Below are 18024 nucleotides of genomic sequence, written 5' to 3'. Positions count from 1 at the left end.
CCAGAACAGGAAGGGGGACCTTCTGCACCCACCAAAACCAAGGAGAAGACTTCTCATTGGACGACACATTGACTCTAACCATTAAACTGATTACTAAGGTTTAGGCAAGGACTGCCATAAAAATTCCTTCAGGACCTCCTGGATGGAGCAGCAGAGACTGAAATAAAGAGAGATCACAGAGATCTATCTAAATCCATTCATACCTATGTTTGGAGGCCTTAATTTGATCTAAACTGCATCACATCCACTCCATCTTCATGCAAAGTACAGTTTATGTTAATGGTTACTGACTGCTAAAACAACAGGTCATGGGACAGACCTGTTAACAGATAAACAAATGCATGGATGATGATTTAACCATTTCATATCGTGTTTGGTGTCTATCTGTTCCCTACGATGCCTTTAATAATTTGAAAGAGGTTTGGTAAAGAAATAATGCATGGGTAAAATGTTAAAGACACTATTTTAACACTGTACTTTATGCTATGCAAATGAGTTCCACACTAGGGTGGGCAACACCGGGGCTGCTTCAGATAACAGTAGCCAATCACACTCCAGGACCGGCAAGGCGCCACATTTCAATCTCCTCCTCATCAGAAAGGGATAAATATGTCCCCCGGGTAGACACACCCTTGTTCTGCGTTTCCAGCTCGACGGGGAAGGAGACATTAACAGACACTCCACGTCCTGAGTTTCTGACCTGACGAGGAAAGAGACTCCAAGACGGTTAAGGTGAAGCTTTCGCGAGCAAAACCATCTACATTGCTTTCAGCTGCACTCTGGCTGCAAAAAGGGCCCCAGCGTTGAGGGACTTCATCTGACCCTTACGGCTCCTACAGCAGCGCAGCCCAGTCCGCAAAGGACCTCTGCATCGGCAGACATTGCTTGTACCACACGGCTCCTCAGCGACGCAGCCAGCCTGCAAAGGAACCTGTGAAGATTCATCTGACCCAGCTGCCCAGTCCAACCTAAAGGACCCTCTTGGCGCAACTGAAGTTCAGCATCCTCCAGCCCAGCGTGGCACGACTACTGGATCGCAACTCTGCGCCCTCCCACTGCATGCAGCCTGCATCATCAGTGGAAGACGTCTCTGCTACCGGATTGATCACCCGACTGTGTGGAACGTAAATATAAACTTACCAAACCTCTTTTCTAGAGACCTTGGCATTAGTTTATACATGCAGCATATGTTTTTCTAACCTGTTTAGATAACAGTTATTTGAGGTCAGTTTGTTACAAATAATAGGGATATTATTTGTTGAATGATAAATAAGCAATTATTTATCACCATTTTACCAGAGCCATTAGGTGGCTCCCATAAGCATTCCCATACGATTCTCTTCCATCCTACATTCAGTTCAACAGCATTGCATTTATCCATTCTGTGTTCACTTCATTTATTTGTTTCTTCGATTTAATTCAGTATTCTCCTTTGATTAATATTTTACTATCTCTTAGAAGTGCATATTCATTATTTCATTATTAATTGTTGTGGTATTTACTCTTGCATGTTTATTGTTAATAAATTTCATTGATTTTATTATAACTGTGTCTTCCTTGTGTTGATGATCAAAGATTCTACTAGTTGGCCAGACTCACAAATCCTTCAGATAAATCAGTTGACCGACTCCCTCCATTTTATATTAATTCTGAATTATTGAACAGCTCCTTTGGAATGTTCTTAAATTGTTAAGATAGTATTCTTAACTGGTGCCCCGTATTACAAAGGGGGGAGGGGTAATCTGATACACTCATAACCACACCTTAAGTGACACATGATCAAAAATCACTACGTCACAGGTGAATGGAGTAAAAATCACTACAATGCACTATAATTTTCTCCATCACATACAAAGGTACCTAAACCTACCATCACAATCTTTCTGCATTTTTACATTTTCAGATAAAATCATTCTGTATAAGATGATAAATAAGATAACACCCATGAATTAATACAAACAAAATGTAAAGAGAAGATTCAAAACTTTGGGTAACACTGTACAATAATTTTCTATTAGTTAACTACTTTAGTTAACATGAACTATGAATGAAAAATACTTTAAGCATTTATAAATCCTAGTTAATATTACGTATGCATTATTAAAATCAAAAGTTGCATATGCTAATAGATAATGCACTGTAAACTAACATGAACAATAACTATACATTTTATTAACTTGAGAAAAAAAAAATTTATTGCCTAATGTTAACAAATATTGATAAATACTGTAAAAAAAAGTCAATGCACATAGTTAGATAATGTTATCTAATATATTAATTGATGTTAACAAGCGAGACCTTTTGTAAAGTGTTACCTTTTGTAAACCTTGTTACTTATAAGCTCTGCAACCCTTACTAGCACAAACATTAAACAGGACAAAAAGGTTTCTTCTAAAATCTTACTCCAGCATTACAGTGAATGTAATTTTGAAAAAAACAAAACAAAAAAACAATGAATTCCAAAGGCACAAAAACAAGAAAACCAAAATTGTCTGTCACCACCTTTTTTTAAGTTGTATGAAAAAGTGTTGTTTATGTCAATGTCCCAGAAGCTCTTCATCGGCAGAAAACCTTAAATGTCCATGAAGCTGCGCACCACCTCTACACAGTATGCATAAATGTAAAAAAAAAGTAAAAGTAAAAAAAATAAATACCTGGAGGAAAAAAAAAACAAAAAAGAAGTAAGAGTCAGTCCATTATTATAATTGGTTCAATCGAATGAAATCAATAGATATAGATATATATACAGAGCTCCAAAGTTTATATCCACTTTTTTAGGTTTGAAAATAATAAAAACCCATTTGGTATTCCCTAAAGGCAAAGAGTTGCTGATAGTGATTGAAGCCTGTGGCCAAGATGTTTACTGTGTACTGATAATTTCCTCCGCTTTAATACCAGTTACAGTGTGAAATAAATATGAATGAACATCTGAAGGTGTGTTACAACATACAGTACAACTGACCCATAACTTGTCACATTTAATCACTCAATCAGTGTTTCAACGCGCGGAAAGACGTCAATGAAACAGCTTGTAAACAATGTCACGTAACATCACATTTACTTCAGAAAAATCATATTCAGCATAAACTCATTAGTCAGCTATAGAGAGGAGCATTCTGCTAATTATATGCACCACGTTACATATTCATTATAATTTTATTTTAAATATTTTTTTTTTATAATTAATTTATGTATTTAATGTTTGAATACATAATTTATGACAGCTACAATTTAAATGTTTATATTTCAAAAAACAATTTAGAGTAGAAATATGATTATGTAATTCTAAAATTTACATAATCATAACTTTATTATAAAACAAACAATCATACAAATTAGCATTGTATTTGTTTCTTTATTTAGTACTTCCCTGATGAAGCAGTTTATTCTGCAAGGTGTAAGTAAACTTTTGACCGCAACTGCATCACCCAAGATGAATTACCTCAGTCATCAGGACAACACTGTAGTAGAATCCTGGGAGAAGCTCCTTCACATTTCCCACAAACACCAGGATTCCAGTGACCACACCATCTTCACTGACACTGGCCTTTAAACATAGAGAACATTTTTATAAACATTTTTATTCCTACTTTACAAGGAATTAAACATAACATTATCAATTACACAAATATAGATAAATAACCCAAGGCCCAAGCAAATTGAGGGGTTTTGCTTTTGAAAATAATTATATAATAATATCATTATATGTAAATATAAATATATAATGATTAGATGGGGATTTGTAAGTGCACAGGTGAGAATTTATTACTTGCAAACAGAAAAGATTCAAAGCATTTAAAAGCTATAAGGACAGTTGATGGCAGTGTTTTAGCTTGTAGTGTGTGATCAGGGTGGCTGAATTAATGGAAAAACATGGAACATCACCTCATCAATACAGGTCTTTGATTCCACACAGCTTGCACTGTATCTCCAATAACAAATCTGTACTGATCCTACAAAATGAATATATAAAACAACAGATAAGCACAAAAATATTACATATTACAAACACAAACAGTAATTGAACAACTAACTTTTCAAATGCAAAAAGAAAAATAGATTATAAGCATTACTGGTGGTTATAATAGCGATTAAATGTATATAATTGTCTTTAAATGTTACAAGATCAGATCTTTGAATTTAGTTCTGCAAATTTAACTTAAAGTCATTTAAAATGATTTAAAAAGTCAGAGTTCAATTAAAATATATTTTCAGCAGCCAAATTCTTTGAACACGCCCACACACGCGACCACGTTCATATTGTATAAGAAATTATTATAATGCAATCATAAATAAATTACAGGAAACATGATTAATTCACCTCCATGTTGCGATTAAACTAAATAAGTTACACTCATAAGAACTGCTATGTTCCGGTGAAAAAATAAAAATAAAGAGAGCATATATCAAGATACTTACTTGCTTCTTTATTTGTAATACATAACGTCTCATCTGTAGTCATCCAAACGTGTGCTCCTTTGTTTTCTTCTTTGATCAGCAAAGTTGCCTCGCGCATCGCGATCACAGAAAGATGGCTGAAGGTGCATTTTTCAAACTCTGGTGAAGTAATGCGCCGTCATGACGTAGTATTGTGGCGCATGCGCATGATTAAATTTGTTCAAGTTGGAAGTTTTTCTAATTCATTGTTGTAGTTAGACTGTAAGTTTACAGAACTTGACTCATTCACCTAACTGAAATTCAATTATTTTATAGTTTAGTCTGATTAAAATTAAATGTATTTTAACTGAATATGAATTCAAATTATTTTTTAGATCTGTTAAACTTTTGCTTGCAATTAAATAGGTTTAATCAACTTAGAACAACAATGATATTATAAGTATTATACAGATATCTAAAGTACAGCACTGTTGCATTAAGTATCACAAATACAGCACTCCGTTAAAAAAAAAAAAAAAAAAAAAAAAAAAAACATTTTATGTCAAATATTATGTAGAAAACTGACACTAGTCGAGTTTAGAGCAGGAGCTGGTGATAAAAATTTCAACAATAAGTTGTACAGGATTATACACTGTATAAGCAAGTGTTTTGAAATTCAGAAAAATAAATTTCAAGTGTATTAATGGGCACAGTATTTATTAAAGACTAAGCACATTTAAAATACATTAACAAATGTCATCTTGGACAACACACTTAAGTTGAAATTAAAATAAATTATTTTTCATGTGCTTTAATATATAAGTCAATACATCAGAATAAGTTTACTTATTTAAAACACTATAAAGTCATAATTAGGTAAAAATTAAGTGCATTTTTAAAAAGTGCTCTTAAGCATGTTTAGAAATATTGTCATGAAAGTGTACTTTCTTCAAGTACAACTTAATAAGTCATTATTACAAAGTGCAATTTTTAAAAAAGTGTTAATAAATATTGTCATTTAAGTGTACTTTCTTTAAGTACAACTTAAGTCATTATTACAAAGTGCATTTTTAAAAACTGCACTTAAGCGTGTTAATAAATATTGCTATTAAAGTGTACTTTTTTTTAAGTACAACTTAATAAGTCATTATTACAAAGTGCATTTTTAAAAAGTGCACTCAAGTGTGTTAATAAACATTGTCATTAAAGTTTACTTTCTGTAAGTACAATTAATAAGTCATTATTACAAAGTGTATTTTTAAAAAGTGCACTCAAGCGTGTTAGTAAATATTGTCATTTAAGTGTACTTTCTTTAAGTACAGCTTAATTTGACATTATTACAAAGGGCATTTTTAAAAAGTGCACTTAAGCATGATAATAAATATTGTCATTAAAGTGTACTTTATTTAAGTACAACTTAATTAGACATTATTACAAAGTGTATTTTTAAAAAGTGCACTCAAGCGTGTTAGTAAATATTGTCATTTAAGTGTACTTTCTTTAAGTACAACTTAATTTGACATTATTACAAAGGGCATTTTTAAAAAGTGCACTTAAGAGTGTTAATAAATATTTTCATTAAAGTGTACTTTCTTTAAGTACAACTTAATTTGACATTATTACAAAGTGCATTTTTAAAAAGTGCACTTAAGCATGATAATAAATATTGTCATTAAAGTATATTCTATTTAAGTACACTTAAGTGGCCTTTCATTTTAATTATATTGTATTATCTGCAAGTGCACTTTTTAAAAAGTATACTAAGTACACACAAAGTACACTTTCAATACAATTAAGTGCACTTCTTTTTCACAAGGGTCCGCCTAAACCACACTTTCGTATTCTTCAAAAAGCTTACGCTGTATGTCCCACGCCTTCCCTATTCTACTTACAAAACAAACGCAGCACCAGTTCAATTTTTTCCGTAAGTAGAATAGGGAAGGTGAAGCTTTTTGAAGAATACAAAAATGCGGTTTTGGCAGAACCACTTGGAAGGCGATCATTTGTTTATATAAAGCATATACATTTACATTTTTTTCGAAAATGACAGATCGTTTCGCTAGATAAGACCCTTATTCCTCATCTGGTATTGTTTAAAGCCCTTTGAAGCTGCACTGAAACTGTAATTTTGACCGTCAACCGTTTGGAGGCCATTGAAGTCCATTATAAGGAGAATAATCCTGGAATCCTGGAATGTTTTCATCAAAACCTTAATTGTAATACCTTACCAACACCATCACTCCTTACACCTTCAGAACCCCCTCCGGCACTCCTGTTGAAGTTCCGTTATGGCGCGAGTACACACCTCACCGGACGGGGATGTACTGTCATAGTCAGCATCATGTTTCATGATGTTTTTGTTGTAATTCGTCACATGTGCTTCTCTGTTCTAAGTTCCCGGCACTTATCAGTCACCATGGACACTAATCATCTTCACAGCTGTTCGTCATTTACCTTTGTTTATTTAAGTTCCGTTCTTTGTCTGGTATTGTCAATGTTATGTGTTGTTGCTGTCGCCTCTCTACCAGTGTTGGATCTATATTAAACTTCGTTGTATTTTGTGAATCTTCTACCTTTGTCTTCTTTGAAGCTAAGCTGTGACAGTAATGTGTGCTAGTTAATTTTTTATGTCTGTGGTCTCCCACAGTATTAAAATTGGTTAAGATTTGAAAATCATCTAGTGTGTCCCAGGCCTAAATGAAGTGTAAGAAATAATATTTTTCTATGTTGAAGTGTTTCTTGAGTTGAGGTGATTGAGTGAGGGATCTGTAAATGATTGAACACATGAGCTGCTCCTCAGTAAGGAGATACGATCAATATTTAACACTCTTTACTTTAAACGCACTCAATCTAGTGTTGTGAGGTTCTTACCTGAATACTACTAAGCTGTCCATTTCATATGTATCTTTATTCTATTGTATTTATTTGTGCTATTGTTAATTTGCATTTGTTCTTATTTCATTACTATTTACTTGCCTGTTTTAATTCAATTTACGATTTAAAAATCAGGCTTCTTTGTGCTGTGTGTGTAAACTATTGTATTCATAATTCATATCAATTTAACTTTTTTTCAGCAATAAAAATCCTACAATTTCCCCCTGATATTTAGTGAAAGCATCATGGGCGTCATTTTCTCTCCTGTCCTGCCCTGCCCCGCCGACTCCCTCCCTTCTGTTCACAGCCGTCCACCAGGGATTTGATTCTTCCGGATTAATCCAGAATTCCATTTTTTTTTTCTCGCTGCCTAAAATCATGACCCATGTGAAAAACGCAGATCAGTGATATTTTTGGGTTAGGGTTATGCTGGTTACTGCTTGATGATTCAAATCACGAAATGCCTTAAGCAATTAAATAAACTGTGAAAAGGTTATGTTTTCTAAAGGCTGATTTATACTTCTGCGTCAGTCCTATGCCGGAGCCTCTGCGCCGTAGGCTATGCGTCTGTTTTCATTTGTATACTTGTATACTTAGACCACTAGTACTTAGTGTCCATGGTCATGTTGAGTTTCAAGGCAAAAGCCAAAGAAGAAGCAGCTTGTCATGTATGTTGTAAGAGAAGCGGCAAATGGGTAACTACTTTTGTTGCAGTTTGACTGTATGTGTCCCCTGTAACAGAGCACTTTTTCATTCCTATGGAAGTTGAAAACGCTCACTCTTCTCAGATTGCTCCATGGCAGTTTTTTGACCCAAGGGGGAGGGGTTCTAGCAGATCAATCACAGCGCTTGTGGTCTGCATAGAATTGACGCGTTGTTAAATTTTTTTGAAGAGGTGCACATCAGGCTATTTAGTAGGCTATGCGTGCTACACACAGCCTATGTCGCAGCTACAGTGTACACTCGACGCAGAAGTATAAATCAGCCTTATTACGTCAGGGACAGAATGGTCCAGAGATCGCTGCGCAGCACCATCTGCAGGACAAAGCTCAGCCAAGATGGAGGAATATCTGATCAAAGCTGTATATAGATACCCATTTTTAAATAAATCTAGTAGCAGAACTACTGCAAGTCATTTTCGGTGCTGGAAATCAGTAAATCCTTTGCTGAAACTATCGCGTTGTCATGGAGAGTACAGCTCATGGTTGCTTAATAAAGGCAGACACTACCGGAGTGCAAGCTCGAAAACGCTTTGGAAAGGAGAACGTGGCACGGATGCTTTTTCCATGCGTTTTCAGATGTGGCAACGGTTCCAAAAGGGTTCAAATGGTTCAAAGCGTCAAATGAGAGTAGAATCAGTGCTGAAACTTGTTACTCACTGTTAACTTTTTTTATGAATGTTGGTGAGAATTTGAGATGACATAGTACTATCATAATTAGCCTACATAAATAGGCTATAGTCTGACATGCTGCATGTTTTCTGTAACAGTACTGTGTTTCCAGTTTCGATTCACTGTAAATGCTACTGAGTTTGAGAAGCTTTCATTTGCATTTGGTAACGCAACATTTGTCATTAGAATCGTTTATAATTCTGTTGTTGTTTACAAAGAGAAGTTTCAGTGTCACATGATCCTTCAGAAATGCTGATTTGCTGTTCAAGAAACATTCACTATTTATTATTATCAATGGTAAAAAAAAACAGTTTTTGCTGCTTAACATTTTTGTGGAAATAATGATACCATTCAAACATTTGTGGTAAGATTTAAAAAAAGAGAGAAATTGATACTTTGATTCATCATACATTAAAGTGATAAAAAGTGAGAAGAGTGAAGACATTTAAAATGTTACAAAATATTTCTATTTAATTAATGGTTTAATAAATTTAATATATTTAATAAATTCACATGCAGAAAATTGTTCATTGAATTTTCTCTTTTTCAAAGAATACTGAAAAATAAAATGTATCACCATTTCCAGAAAAATATGAAGCAGCACAACTGTTTTCAACATTGATAATAATAAGAAATGTTTCTTGAATTTTAATGATTTCTGAAAGATCATGTGACACTGAAAACTGGAGTAATGATGCTGAAAATCACAGGAATAAATTACATTTTATAACATATTAACAGAGAAAACTTTTTCACTTTTTTTTTTTTAACAATATTTCACAATATTACTGTTTTTCTGTATTTTGGATAAAAAAAAATCAGACTTGGTGAGCAAAAGAGATTTATTTCAAAATCATTAATTGTTTCCGGACTTTTGGCAGGTACTTTATTAATAACAATTCTATTAATACTTTTATCATATTATATAATATAATAACTATTATCATGATTATTAAATGCTGCAGGACAATAGTATATATTATTACAATATAAGATATAACTTTTAAGGTGATAAAATATATATTTAAAAAAAGAAGTGCTGGGGGCGTGGCTAGATTTTCCTGCTCTTTTTATCTCTAGCTGATCACACACATTTAAGATGATTGTGAGGTAGACTTGAGCTAAAGGGGAGGGTTTCATGACTCTTTAATGTTCATTACATTAATCTCTCCTGTTACAATTTTTCTAGATTGTGATATACAGTTTTAATTTATTATATCAATTTTTATATCATCTTTTAGAATAACAGTACATCTCACTAACATATTTAATTAATTGTTTAAAAAAGAGAGTGCACAAACTATAATCATACATTTAAAAATATATGTATTATTCCTGCTTGAATTTGACTGCAGGTGTATTATGATAACGTTTTGTGCTCTGTGACACAGCCCAAGATCATCTAACATGGTGGAATCTCTGTTGATCTGAGAGAGTGAAGAGTGTCTCATTGTTCTCTACAGGTTGAGTGAGTGTGGTGTCACAGATGAAGGTTATACTGCTCTGGCTTCAGCTCTGAGATCAAACCCCTTACACCTGCGAGAACTGGATCTGTCTGGGAATAATCTAGGAGATTCAGGAGTGAAGATAGTCTGTGCTGTACTGGAGAATCCTAACTGTAAACTGGAGATACTGTGGTAAGATCATATCTGACTCTCACATGAAACTGTCACAGAATTTTATAATTTCATTTATTCATAAAGTAACACAATGGAATAGGGGAATAAAAACTATTACATTTAGGGCTCTCACTAACAATTATTTTGGTGATCAAGTAATCAGTCGATTATTTTCACAATTAATCAGTTAATCTGATATTTTTGTGATAAAAATAGACCAAAGCAAACAATGGCCTTTAACATGACTTAAAGTGCCCCTATTATGCCCTTTTAAAGGTTCCTAATATTGTTTTGGGAGTCTCCTACAACAAGTTAACATGCATGCAAGGTCAAAAAAACTTTCGTTTTCTCATAATATACATTTAATTTCACCTCAGTTCTCAATGATTCGTAAATGATTCGTTAGAAGCAGTTAAAAGAATCAGTCTCTCTAAACCCCTCCTTTCTGTGAATGAATGAATGAATTATTTTGTGATTGGTCTACTGAACTGAATGACAGCTATCAATTCACAAGACATTGTATACAATGTATGGACAGAAAAGATAGCAGCAATTTTACCGTATCAATGCGAGCCTGGGTCTGACAATGAAACGTCTGAAGTAGTCGATCAACCAGAAACTGATTCACAATCACGACTGGAGTACAACGTTACTCTATGGCAAGTGTCACATTAGTTTGTGTTATTTATAAGACATGATAGCAGCGTCACTGTTATACTTTATGTAGGTGCACCTGTGGGAACTGTATCAAAATGCCAAGCGAAGCTGAAAACCTCTAACATAAGATAAACATTTAGGCCAGATGTGTACACAGACTTTTTCACCATAACTATTAACAAAGTAAAAAATGTCTGTATCATTGTTTGACATTACAATGGGTGTTTACCATTTACAGAGAGAATACTTCAACTAATTAGCACGGACTAGTATCTTAACATTCTATTACAATACAGATGGAGCTCCACTCTACTGTAATAAAAACACAGAGGAAAAAATCTATAAAACACCCCCAAATTCCTGTAATATCTGTACTTTGATTCTTACTTTAAAGGTTTTTTTTGCTGATGACGCAGGGTGCCGTCCATGGCAACACTGTATCAGACCGCACGCTCACGCAGCGCACAGAAACCATTTATGCTGAGTATACCAATTTTTTTATTATATTTCTTTAATTCAGTTAAAAATAGGTCCACACAGGCTGATTCTAATTTTAAGAAATATTAAAATCTGTCATAGCTGTCGCCTGAGGTAGCCTGAGGGGCAATCGAGAGGCGATCGGAAGACAAAGGAAAAGCGTGTGTTGTTTGCTTTTATGGAAAATCAAGCGAACGACACCTCCAGAGTTGGAACGGCCAATAGATGCGTAGCACTGTTTGGCGGGCAAAAATTTCTTTGTCTTGTCTCCCAGCTGAATTTGCATGATTTATGGCTATCAGATCGGATTTCGAGATGGAGTACTTTCTTCACAGTGTCATTAAACAAATAGAACAATCCATTTGACAGCTATGTGACCTATCTCAGTGAATGAGCAGTAGCAAGAGCTTTAAAATGAGATCAAACTCGACAGATCAGAAAGGCATATAAAAGAAGTTATGGTTTACAGACAAATTCCATCATTAAAACTAACACTAACTCAACTACAGTTATTTAAACTAAGTCTAAACACTAGGAAACATGCAATGCACTTGACATACATGACGGGTACATGTTGGCATAGTTATATTTTACACATACAGTCTCCAATGCACATTTGTGTGTTTTTGTGTGTGTCTGTTTGTGTGTGTTGGAATGTGATCTGGCACTTAGTCCACATGAGGGGCCCCTTTGATGTCCCAAGAGCTAGGAAATTGGGCCCTCTGTTTTACCTCGGAGGGTAACAAAGATGTCAGAGTGTCTGTTTTTCTCTGGACCGGCCGGAGCCGAGGTCAGATTACAACACAGTCCAGCATGTGAGGAGCATCCTGAAGATTCAGATTTTATTGACTGTCCTGATAAGTGTGCATATGCTACATACAATATACTCCTCGCCAGTCTCTGTGGGAACAGAAACAGAGGGGTGGTGAGGTTTAAGGAGTGAGACATGGAAATTGGGGTGAATTCTGTATTGAGGAGGTAGTTGGAGCTGATAGGTGACCGGGTTGATCTGCTTCAGGATGGTGAAGGGACCAATGAATCTGGGACTGAGCTTCTTGCAGGGCTGGCGCATTCTGATGTCCCAGGTTGACAACCAAACCTTTTGTCCTGGTTGGTAAACTGGAGCAGTGGAGCGTCTCAGGTCGGCTGTCATTTTGCGCCTGCGAAGAGCTTGTTGCAGTTGATGGTGAGCTGCGTCCCAGACCCTCTCACTCTCTCTGAACCAGTAGTCGACCGCTGGAACATCCGATGGTTCCCCAGATCAGGGGAACAGAGGGGGTTGGAAACCGAGTACGCACTGGAAGGGAGTGAGTCCAGTGGTGGGCTGAGCCTACTCTCCCCAATCCAGGAACTGGTTCCAAGAGTTCTGGTGGCCATGGCAGAAGGTATGTAGTAAACAGACGATCTCTTGGATCTTCCTTTCCGTCTGCCCATTCGACTGTGGATGGTAACCAGATGAGAGGCTTACGGTCACACCTAGGAGGGCGAAGAAGGCTTTCCACACTCGTGAGATAAATTGTGGTCCACGGTCCGACACAATGTCCTCAGGAATCCCATAGTACCTGAAGATGTTGTTAAACATGAGTTCTGCAGTTTCCATGGCTGTGGGTAGACCCTTGAGGGGTATCAGCCGGCAGGACTTGGAGAATCTGTTGATGACCACCAGGATACAGGTACAGTTATCAGAGGTAGGTAGATCGGTGATGAAATCTACTCCTAGAGGTAGGAACAGATGTTTCAGACCATTGGATGGGACTCACGATGACACTCTCAGGTAGGATGGTTTGAGGTACTTCAGGGGTTTCTTCTGGAGCATAGAGACGTGACAAAGCATCAGCTTTAACATTCTTGGGACCAGGACGATAGGAGATACAGAAATGGAAATGGGTGAAGAATAACACTCAACGGGCTTGACGTGGCTTGAGTCTCTTAGCATCTCTGAAGTACTCTAGGTTTTTATGGTCTGTGAGTACAGTAAATGGCTGCTTGGCGCCTTCCAACCAATGCATCCATTCCTCGAGTGCCAACTTGATGGTTAGCAGTTCTCTGTTGCAAATGTCGTAGTTCCTCTCCATCGGGCTGAGTTTACGGGAGAAGGCACATGGATGGAGTTTGGCTGGATTCCCCTGCTGTGAAAGCACCGCTAAGCAGCAGGACAAACTGTGTGACGCGTTTCAGTTTCCATGCATTTAAAACCATGTACATTTATTGTTGTTTTAATGAAATATAGTCCATGAAAAGGAAACACTTGAAACTGTAGACATGTTGAGAATGGTTAAAAACGCTCAACAGAAAGTGAGCATTCCCACCTGCTCACCCCCTCTCTATGCACCTACTTTCAAAAACAGGAAACACTATTACGTAAATACCTACACCAACTTGCGCATGACCAACATACCCGGGAATACATACAAAAAACAAAACAAAATAAAAGATATACATTTTTTGCACTTACATACCAGCCCCTGATTATTACACAATAAACCTGTAATAATCACCAACACAATCAAAATACAAAGAATATAAACATGCACAACTCATTGTTGTACATTATTTCTTTTCTTTTTTTTTTAACAACATAAGAAAATATTAAATTTATGTGCGTGCGTGCATGTGTGTGAATCTCCAGAAAACTCAAATGTTCATTTAGTTCATCCTTGAACCAAAGTAAAGTTTAGGTCCATGTCTAGTATAAGTCAGTAAAGTCAGTCGTCAGTAATTCAATCAAGTCCAAATCTAAGTCAAAAGTCAAGTCAAAGGGTCAGTTGAGAGCTCTCAAATGTCACCGTCATAGTTAGTCTCTAAATTCCTCAGCTTCAAGAATACGACAAATTTTGGTAATTGGCCTGGTCAAACAGGTACTCATAGAAAATCTTGCCCATAATCCAGGAACTTCTAAGTGCATTATTGTCCACTACCAATACAACATCTCCCACCTGAAGGTTGCGTGTCTTTACCATCCACTTTTGGTGTTCTTGTAAAAGAGGTAGATATTCACCAATCCATCTTTTCCAAAATAGGTTAGCTAGATATTGAATTGCAAGCTCTTGTTTAAAAAGGAGAAGATGATTTGGTGTTAAAGTTTCCAAGTCGTTGGGATCCAAAGAAGATCTAGTTATAGGTTGATTGTTTAGAATGGATTCTACTTCACACAAGAATGTTTGAAGTCCCTCTTCATCCAGACTTTGGCCTCGAAGAATGGAATTCAGTATTTTCTTTATTGATCTGATGAGCCTTTCCCAGATCCCTCCATGGTGTGATCCAGTAGGAGGATTGAAAGTCCATTTTATCTTCTTTTGAAGAAGAACATTGTTGATCTGATTGTGATTCCAATTTTGTATCACCCTCCTGTAATTCACGCTCAGCCCCAACAAGGTTTGTTCCATTATCTGAACGTATTTCAGCCACTTGTCCTGGTCGAGCAATTAAACGTCTTAGTGCATGAATAAATCATTTTCATTAGTGCGATTTTATTTTCATAAATCATTAGTGCGATCATTTCAATGTGAACAGCTCTAATAGCCAGGCAGGTGAAAATGACTCCATAGCGCTTTAGGATGGTTCTTCCTCGCTTCACCTCAAAAGGGCCGAAACAGTCTACTCCCTCATGAGTAAAGGGGTGGTTTGTCTGGTGAAACTCGATCTTCAGGCAAATCAGCCATCTGCTGATGGTCACTCCTTTAAGTGGTCCATTAACAGTCCATCCGAACATGGTCCTTACAGCATATGGGCCGTTATCCTGACTACGTATGATCTCCCAAGGCTCTAATGCTTCTGGAACATTAGCTCCAATCAAAAGCTCAATTCCTTAGCATTAATTGTAGGCAAGCAGATATTACTCAAATGAGGCCAACATTCAATGTCTTTCTGTGAGGCAATGTTTCCTGCAATTCCATTGAACCTTCTGCATACAACACATTTTGACAGAATTCTTCTTATAGCTGCACTTGCTCCTGGGATCCAATATCGCTGTCGAAGTGTTGCCAACATGAAGTTCCATCCACTATGTCCTACTTCTTCATGAATTTGTCGCAGAATCAAGTTAGAGATGTGTAAGTCTTTAACCAATATGATTGGGTGTTTAGAGTCTTCGGGAATCAATGCTTTATCAAGACGTCCACCAACCCTGATGATATCAGACTGCAAAATTGGATTAAGACTATAGAGAGGACTATTTCGCTTGACTACTCCATTCTTTCGTAGACTTGTCAATTCCTCAGAAAATCATTTTCCTTGAGAAAGTCGGATGATTTCCAATTCGGCCTTGTCCAATTCTTCCAAAGAAAGCAAGTCTTTACACACAGCAGATTTGAACTTCTGCATTTCCTTATTAATAGTCATTTTCTGTTGATTTGGATCTACACCAGGGCAAACAAGATCAGTCTGTAGTCGTTTCCTTTCCTTGCCAAGATCCATCAAGATTCCTTTTAGACGAAGGAGCCATGCTACAGATTTCTTTAGTTGAATCCAAGAAGAGAAGTAATTGAAGAGACGTGATACAGAATCAGATTCTTCTTTGACTTCTGCCATGTTTACCATAGCACTCCTTTTGATCTCAGGATCGTGAGACAAGACTCCATCCCTGTTGGTGGGATCCACTGGCCATTCTTCTTGTGGTCGAACCAGAAATCCACATCTCATTCTTCAAGAACAAACCTACTTTCACTCCTCTAGATGCCAGATCTGCTGGATTGCTTGAGGAATTCACGTACCTCCACTGTGATACATTAGAAGCCTTCAGAATTTCAGACACTCTGTTAGCCACAAAGCACAAATCTTGAGGTCTTATTTCGAAGGTATTTGAGTACTGAAGTGCTGTCAGTCCAAAAAATGGAATCCCGAAAGGGCATCTTGAGTTCTTTCATCCATATTCTGTCGATTCGACTAGCAAGTGTAGCAGCTGTAAGTTCCAAGCGAGGGATTGTAATAGGTCTCAATGGTGTAACTCTTGCCTTGCTTACCAGAAGAGTAGAATGTGCCAGTTTTTGGTTATTATGAAGCAGCAGATAGGATACCACACCATATCCTTGCTCGCTTGCATCTGAAAAATGATGCATTTGAGCAGATCTTACCTCTCCAAACCCATCAGGCTTCAAACATCTTCTGACCTTAAAACTATCCAAGCGATGCAAATCATCCAGCCAGTTCATCCAATGCTGAACATACACCGGAGGAATGACATTGTCCCATCCTATTCCCTCTCTACGCAGATCCTGCAGTGTCCTCTTGGCAGACAGAATCACAGGTGACAAAAACCCCAGAGGATCATAAATAGAGCTTACCACTGAGAGAATGCCTCTCCTGGTAAGAGGTCTATCCTTGACTACCACCTTGAAATGAAAGGCATCTGATTCAGCACACCATTGCACTCCCAATGCTCTTTCAAGAGGCAAAGTATCACTATCCAAGTCTAAATCTTTTACCTTCTTCTCTCTGTCCTTTTCAGGAATAGCACCCAATACAGCACGGCTGTTACTCATCCATTTTGTTAAATGAAATCCTCCATTTGCACACATATTAGTGAGATCCTTATACAGCTGCACAGCGTCTGATTCAGAAGGTACAGAAACAAGGCAGTCATCCACATAGAATTATTGAAAACAACAAGTGTCTTGGAGTCAAATAGATCCTTTTGATCCATTGCACATTTCCTCAACGCAAAACTTGAGCAACTTGGTGATGATGTAGCTCCAAATAAATGCACCAACATTCTGTATTCCTCTAGATTGCCATTTACGTTACCTTCTGGCCACCACAGAAATCTCAAGAGATCACAATCTTCCGGGTGAACTCGGACTTGATGGAACATGGATTCGATGTCGGCCATCAGTGCGACAGATTCCAGTCTAAATCGGACAAGGACTAATGACTAATGAACTGGTTAAATCAGGACCTTGCAGAAGCTTACCATTCAGTGATATACCCTAATAAGAACCTCCACAATCAAACACCACCCTGATCTTGTGCTTTTTGGGGTGATATACACCATGATGGGGTATAAACCACAGACGTCCATCACATCTCTCCAGTTCAGCCACAGGCACCCTTTCTGCGTAACCCTTATGAATGACGTCCTCCATAAAGGTGGTATAATCTGCATGAAAGGAAGAATTCACTTTAAACTTCATTTGAAGAGTTAAAGCACGTTGTTCTGCAATTCTCCTGTTCCTAGGCATGACCACTTCAGCATCTCTGAATGGTAGACCGATGTAATAATGACCTTTAATCAATTTTGCTGAATGGGACATATAATCCATAAACTGCTGATTCTCCTTTGACATTCCTATCTGTTCTTCATGAACGGTCTCTGGAAAATCAGCCTTAAATTGCTGCTTCCACAACTCCTCAAACTTCATTACTGCAATTCTATTCACAGTCACAGGAGATAGGTCAGCAGAATCATCTCCATTCATGGTCACTCCTTTAAGTGGTCCGTTAACAGTCCATCCGAACATGGTCCTTACAGCATATGGGCAGTTATCCTGACTACGTATGATCTCTCCCAAGGCTCTAATGCTTCTGGAACATTAGCTCAATCAAAAGCTCAATTCCAGCATTAATTGTAGGCAAGCAGATATTACTCAAATGAGGCCAACATTCAATGTCTTTCTGTGAGGCAATGTTTGCTG

General features: G+C 37.0%; 1 long non-coding RNA gene and 1 pseudogene across 1 annotated transcript; one reads left to right on the top strand and one right to left on the bottom strand.

The window, feature by feature from the left end:
- LOC125260502 overlaps positions 1 to 18024 on the top strand; it is a 175620-nt pseudogene that overhangs the window by 114279 nt on the left and 43317 nt on the right.
- LOC125260513 lies at positions 3437 to 4471 on the bottom strand. Its single transcript, XR_007183057.1, has 3 exons — positions 4420 to 4471; positions 3886 to 3953; positions 3437 to 3547 (listed from the first exon to the last, which is right to left on the bottom strand). It is a non-coding gene; the product is annotated as an uncharacterized LOC125260513 (long non-coding RNA).

This window comes from Megalobrama amblycephala, linkage group LG24, assembly GCF_018812025.1.
Source record: "Megalobrama amblycephala isolate DHTTF-2021 linkage group LG24, ASM1881202v1, whole genome shotgun sequence".
NCBI classification, from domain to species: domain Eukaryota; kingdom Metazoa; phylum Chordata; class Actinopteri; order Cypriniformes; family Xenocyprididae; genus Megalobrama; species Megalobrama amblycephala.
Note: the sequence above shows the minus strand (reverse complement) of the source record. Positions and strands in the feature narration are given on the sequence as shown.